We start from the raw sequence: 7,950 nt of genomic DNA on the forward strand, positions 1-7,950 counted from the left end.
TTCACTGGACTAGAAAAAGTATAGCTGCATCTGAAAGCAGGTCTAATTAAGCAAGTTTATTCTATATATATAAAAGGCTAAGTTGATTCGTGCATGCACAATACATATAAAGCTCTCACTGGTGCCAATCGCATGCATGTGTTTCAACCTGTCATTGTCGATTGTGAATTTGGTTGACACTTCTATTATAGAGAAAGGGCAAATAACAATATTAAAATATTTCTTCTAATTCATTGTCTTTCAATGTTCACGAATTCATGCACCAGTCTGCTAGTTTCTTTATAGTTGCATGATAGCATGAATTATATTATTTTTCTTTACTGGAGTAATGCTATGAGGCCTCCCATATTTACAGGATATTCTATTATTCAAAGTGTATTGCTCTCATTAGTTAGATGCTTCCAAACCAGAAGCCTGTGAGCCCCCTTTTTCTCCTTTGGGTTTTTGAGTTTTATTTGCATGTATAATATCTGCTTCACTCAGAGCAACAAAGCATCAAGACTTTCCTGATAATAAGAGCCTTAGGATTTTTATTTACACGTTTCAAAGTCTAAAATATACACATTCAGAACACACATTTCTAGTCCATGCAAAGGCTTCAGAATTATTCTTTAACATTTATCACTACCAGTGATTCGCCTTTTTGTTTATTAACTTGTTCCTTCAGTGAAGTGTAAGTATCATTGGGAAGGCTATGGGACAGATTTGTTAGAAAAATTCTAAGATGAAGAATGACTTGTGGATTTATTTTGTAGTTTTGGGCTTTTGTTTGTGTGTGTGTGTGTGTGTGTGTGTTTAAGATTTACCACTGAAGAAGTTAGCAAGGCAGGACTGAGCACAGGGAAAAGCTGACTTGGAAGGCACTTGTGACTGAGATTTAGCTGATCCTACAAGAAGCTCTGGAGCTGAGATGACCTTGCAGAGTGGTTGCACCTAGTGGGGGTGGAGTAGGGAGTGAGGAGAAGAAAAGGTAACCTTGGGTCAAGCAGTTCTTATGGTCAACAGCAATTCCCAAGGATGGATGCAGTTGTGAGCTAGCACCATCTGATGTTCACAACACCTGGGCACAGCTGTGTCATACCTGACATTTTCCATACTTTGTCATATCCTGCAGTTTTTACTATAGGGGGCTTTGGCTTTATATGCTGTGTTCCTTCCTAAATCTCTAAAGCTTAAATGGTACCTAGCAGATAGCATGTGCTCAGTGAATAACTGCTGAAAGAAAACAAACGATCAAAGTCTTGTAACTTTTAGCTTATTAGATTCACAGAATCCTGAAAAAGAAATTAGCTATGAATTATAGTATATACTGAGAAGAAAAACTCTTAGTGTTCCCCCTACTTAAATAAAGCATAGATACAATGTTATGTTTAATATAAAACTATAATAGAGAATGATCAGTGAATTTTTGTCAACATACTTTCAGTAGATAATGGAGTAATACTTTCAAAAATCCTATTACTATATCAAAGGAACTCTCATTATTAAATGGGAAAAGAAGATAAATACTGTATCCGTGAGACCATTTGAAATTTTGCAATTTTCAATAAATATCTGTAAATCTGGTAGCTTTGGTAATAGATATGCCAGTTTATATGAACACATTTCAAATAAAAGTGTTTTAGGAAACTTCAGTTTATAAACCAATCTGATACTACATTTTTAACTAGTACCCTAATTCATTGGTTAAGAAATTGTGATGTCTTTGGTTTGAAATGTTTTATTTCAAGTAATTGAATTGAAATCCTCAAAATATTTATCTGTAAGCTCAACCATTTTAGCCATTCTAATAAATTCTAAATCTATTCATGAACTAGTTGAGTGCTCATTTCTGTAGATGCATGTTAAAATTGGAATGATAGACAAAAGAATATTATGGCTCCAAAGAAGCATGGAATGCATATATGTGAAGTATTATAAGTGTATCATTTATAGAGAGACAAAAATATGAGGTGGATCAAATTTCTCCTGGCAAAACTTAAAGTCATATGAGAATAGAGCAACATTGATCAGATATTCAGGAGAAAATCGTGTCAGCCATAGCGTGGAAAGTCAGTCAAGCTTGCCTAAAACTCTCAAGTCTATGGAGAGTTCTGCACCTGTTAAAAATCAAGGAATATTTCCCCCACGATCTCTTTTCAAGAACACTACTTGAAAATAAACTAAAGCCAATGAAGGGATGTCTGGGGTAACTACATACAGGACTCATATTGGACATTTTAAAAGTGCTTAAGTGTAACACTAACACTAAAACAAATGTGGGATTAGGTTGCAAAACAGAATGTAAATGTAGATGCTCTGACGATGTAAAAGTAACACAATACTTAGGAGGAAAGGGGGTAAAGAAGTTAGGAGACAGAGTAAGTTCAGTGTTTGTCTCTTCTCCAAGAGCTGACAAGTTAAGTGATAGATTCATAAACATGAGAAAATATACTTACACAATGAATATTGAGGAAATGGAGGAGTGGAAGGCAGAGAATTGAGGGAGGAGGAAGAAGAATGTTAATTTACCAATGTTCATATTAGGCAAATAATAGGTTAGCTAAAGAAATAGAGAAATTCATTTTTATATAGCAAATTATTTTATAATTGTATAAAATAGGTACAGAATTAATATAAGGCCTGGCTGGGTAGCTCAGTTGTTTAGAGTGTTCTCCCGATACATCAAGGTTATGGGTTCGATCCCTGGTCAGGGCATATACAAGAAGCAACCTATGAATGTGTAAATAAGTGGAACAAGAAATCATTGTTCCCCCCACCTCAAGTCAATAAATAAAAAATAAGAAAATAAATAAAAATGTAAAAGTACTGAATTAATGCAAACATTCCTATATTCTAGTATTAGGGGGCCTACACACACATACACACACAGCAATGACGTTTGACTTAGATTATTATGTTAAAACTATAAAATGGAAATTATAACCTAAAATCATCTGACAAAACTAATATGAAACTAATATCCATGCAATAAATTTAAACTAATTTAAGAGTCTCAATAAAATAAATGATTTGTCAAATGGGACACAAACTAAACCCCAAATCTAGGTTATAAATTTAGAATGGTAAAGAGACACAGATAAAATAATGATTTAGAAAGTTTGAAAGTAAAAGGAGAAGCAACAATATAAAAAGAAAGTGCAAATAAAAAGGAAGTCTGCAATTCAGAGTATTATCCCAGACTTTTGAATAACTCTACTATATAGCATAACATCTATATTCATAAAGCAAATATTAAAGGTAAACTTTTTAATTCAGTCTCCAGTAACAGGAGACTTTATGTCTTTCCTAGTCCATGAGAGACTCCATAAGCAAGGAAAAAAGGTAAAAATAAAATAATTCAAACTGATTTTGACTAATTTTAAATGTAACTAATTCTGAAAACTATAAAAATAGAAAATATAACTTTATTTCAGATGTTCACTGAACATTCAAAAGCATTAACCACATATTAGTTTGCAGCAAACTAATGTAATGCCAAATAAAATTCTATAAATTAATAACAAAACCAGAAATAAACTGATCCTCCCACAGATATTAATATACTAATATACTGTGTATTAGACTACTCTTGACTAAAAAAAATTCAAACACAAATAGAAGAATTTCAGGGAAACCAAAATAATGGATTAAAAATACCATTATTCAAAACAAAAGGGACCAAGAAAAATTAGTACTGTAAGGAAAATGTATATGATTTTAATTAGATGAAAAATAAATATAATTGATTAATTATATTGATTAAAATAGAAAGAAAACAAATTAATGAAATTTCTATACATAAAAGTTAGAAAAGTCCCTGAAGAGAATATGAAGGAAGAAATTAATAAATGTAAATTAGTTTTTAAAAATCAGTAGAGTTGTAAATAGTTACAAATACTTATTATTTGAATGAAAATAACAAAATAGAAACATCAAACCTAACCTAAATAAGCAAACATGTTTAAATGCAAAATAATAAAAAATGAGGAGAAAAAACAAGATTTAATTAAAACAATAAGAAGGCTACATTGCACAAGACAAATATACTTGAAAAACTGGATAAAAATTGATGTTTTTATAAAGATATGTATTATCAAAGTTGACTGCATGGGGATAAAAAATTCTAAAATGAATAGCTTCTGTAGTGGAATAGAGGGTGGGTAATTCATAATAATAAAAGCATAATATGCTAATTAGAGCATACATACTTCCGGACAAAGCCAGGGCTATGAGGGAAGCCTGGGCCCAGGGTGCCAGAGGGAAGCAGATGCTGGCAGCTGGGGGAAGGAAAGCCTATTCTTGCATGAATTTCGTGCATCAGGCCTCTAGTAAAATGATAAAGAAAACAATTTACATGACACAACAAACTGAAGCACTGAATGAGAGCACATTTCCTTTTGGAGAACTGCAAACTAGGGGAGAAGGTAGGAAGCTTTTATAGGATAAAGGATAAAGAACAGGGAAGAAAAATATAGAAAATATCTGATTGGGGCCACATGGTCAACCTAATTCAGGGTGAGAAGGTCCAGAGTTGGTGTTTGAGGATTGGCTGACTGGATATACTGAGTTTATGGTCCAGTGCAATGTTTATAGGAACATGAAAGTTACTTAAATTCTGGTTTGCTGACATGGCACCCAGGGCAGGAGTGACTCCATGTTGGTCCTAGAAATTTGTCTCATTGGTGTTATAAAAGCTCTGCTCTCAACAAAATACCACCAAAGCCAACAATTTTACAAGGAAATTTCAGTTAATATTTAAAGAGTGATGATTCCCAGGCTATTTAAACTATTTCAAAAATAGAATCAGGAAGGAAAACTTCCAAGCTTCACATATGAAGCAAGTATAACATTGATTCCAACAGTTAATATATAAAAATTAAAAGTTTCATTTACCATTATTAATAAAAGTCATAAAGTACAAACCAAATTCCATAGAACATAAAAATAAAAACACACAACTAACTAGTGTCTATTGCAGGAATGCTAGTGTGTATTAATATAAGAAAATATATTAATAAACCAATGAAATGGCAAGGGATAAAAAACAATCATTATTTATGGAAAAACAGTGTAAATAGGAACAGATATTTGTTAATAGGACAAAAATACACCTTTCTAAAAAAAAACAAACACAAAAAAAAACAAGAATATGCTTAAGGAGAAAAATAACATGGTGAAGTCCCACTAAAGGCAGCAACAAGACATGGATGTCTAGTCCTGGCTAGTGTGGCTCAGTTGGTTGGAATGTCATCCTGTACACTGAAAGGTTGTGGGTTCGATTCCTGGGCATGGCACATACCCAGGTTTCAGGTTCAATCCCAGGTTGGGGTGCAAACAGGAGGCAGCTCATCTATATTTCTCAACAATATTTCTCTTTCTCTCTCTCTCTCTCCCTCTCTTTTTCTCCTTCTCTCAAATCAATAAAAACATATTTTTGGGTGAGGATTAAAAAAAAAGAAAAGAAGTGGATGTCCACACTGACCACTAATATTGAAAATTGATGGCGGATATATTAGACAAGAAAAAAAATTGTGTAAAAAATTGAAAAGGATGGGGTAAAACTGTATTTGCAGATCTATAATAATAAAAATGTAATATGCTAATTAGACCGGAATTTTTCTGGATGAAGCCACAGCTGTGAGGGAAGCCCGGGTCCTGGGTGCCAGAGGGAAGCCGGTGTCGGCAGCTGGGGGAAGGAAGGCCTACACTTGCACGAATTTTGTGCATCAAGCCTCTAGTCATATAATAAGATAATTTATCTAAGTTGCAGTGTATAAAATTACATATAGAATTAATGGAATATATTTATAAAAACAATTTGGAAGATATAATAAGAAAATTCACTTACAATAAATAATTTTAAAATAAGGAAATATTTAGAAATAATCTTAATATGCATAGAATGACATAAAAATAAAAACTCCCACTCTAGGCAAAATAACAAGAACAAAGAAGATAACATAAGTAGATAACAAATCCTTGTTTTAAAAGACAAATAACACAAATGCCAATGTGATTTAGTATAAGAGTATTCGAATAAAAAAGTGACATATTTGATATATAGAAAAGACAGTTCTAAAACTCAAGTGAAAAAATTAAAAAACTGGTATCTGCTCCAATATGTAAAGAGCTTAGAAGGAAATAACAATTAAAAATGGGGAAGGAAAGTAGGCATTTGGTGACAAGAATTTCTACTTTCAGCATTTTATATAGAATTTGCCCCCTGTAGATTCCCAACTGAGGATATTAATTTCAAAACTTCTTTAAATATTTGTCTATTGTTAGTTATAGAGATCAAAAAACTTTCTAAAATTTGGAAAAATGTGAAATTTAATGAACATTAAAGCTTGTCCTGAATGCTTATATGGAATGCTATTAATGACAATATTGTATGGTAACAGTTTATTTGTTTAATCTAATGACTTGACTTAGCTGCTTTTTGGGATAGCCCTGTCCTTCAGGATTGTAAAATGATAATTCAAGCTAGCATAGTATCTGGGACATTATTTTATGATTTCTTTTCTTCTTAATGTACTGATGCAACTCTGTGATTAATACATCATTCTACTCCCTCACTTTTTTACATACCGAGGTAGATATTTTATCTACATTCAGAATTCAGTATCTTTGAATTTGTCCCAGACTTTGAATTGCTGACTACCTTTTTTTAAGGGTTACTTATTTCAGGACACAAATAAAGAGATTCTAACTGTCTGAGATAAGACTTTTGCAGGTTTCGGAATTACAATGATAAATCTTTATGTATATACATGATGTTATCACACCACAGACAAAAGAGAACAAGACTTGATAAATCAGTACTTTTTTCAGTTGATTCACAGCTTTTTCACTAGAGTTTGGATTTCATCCAAATTGATCTTTGCATACATTCCAGCAACTCAACTAGACAAGTTCATAGTAAACAGACAGAAGCAAAGAATAATGAAGATGAAAGCGTTTTTGCATGTCTGGCCTAACCTTGGGCAATGTCACTCTTAATAGTAACAGATGGTAGTTACTTCCTCTGAAGTCCTGTTTGCTGATGTTTATACATGACGAAAAATTGGGATTTTTAGTGAAGGCTGACAAAGGCTATACCAGATCATCTCACAATATGGCATAAACTTGCATCCTTGGTAACTATAAAGGCAGTGTATTCTTGTTGCATTATAATTGCATTGCATTGTGTTAATCTGAAATCCCAAAGCATTTAAAATACACATGAGAAACAGCAAGAAGTTAGCACTGAGCAAATTGTTAAAGGTTACCATATCAGCAAGACAATCACTGGTAAGTATTTTTATCTGTATAAACTAAAACATAAAATCTTTAAATTTAAAAAACATAAAAATAAAAAAGAATTTGACAGTGGGATTCAGAAACTAAGGTCCCAACTGGCCTGGCAAAACTTGATAGCATCCATTTACTTGGGTCTGCTAGTTTCTGGTTTTGAAAGTTACTGAGGACCAGAGAAGGACAGATAAAACTGATTCAGTAGAGCCTGGACATCCCTCCTTCCTGGCAGGTGTCATGTTTAAAAAGGTCTCTACAAGAGTGCTGGCCTTGACAGTTGTTTGATGTCAGTCATAGCAAATGCCTTACTTATAATTATAGTACATCCGAATTCAAAGAGAGTTTATGAACTATAATGATATAAATATAGCTAGATATAAAGAGCTCAGAAGGAAATAAAAATTAAAAATATATATGCATATATGTATATAGTCACATATATTCAAATCATCTACACTAATAAAAGACAAACATGCAAATTGACCATACCTTCACTACGCCTTAAGCCACAGCCACCACCCAATCAGAGTGGCTATATGGAAATTAACCCAACCAAGATGGCGGCCGGCAGCCATGGAGCTGGAGCAAGCAAGAGGCTTGGAGGAAGCCAAGCTTCCCGCCTGCCACGGCCGGCTCTGAGCTCCACTCAAGGCAACAAAGTTTCAATTATAGAAG

This window comes from Myotis brandtii, unplaced genomic scaffold (genome assembly GCF_000412655.1).
Source record: "Myotis brandtii unplaced genomic scaffold, ASM41265v1 scaffold228, whole genome shotgun sequence".
Taxonomy (NCBI): domain Eukaryota; kingdom Metazoa; phylum Chordata; class Mammalia; order Chiroptera; family Vespertilionidae; genus Myotis; species Myotis brandtii.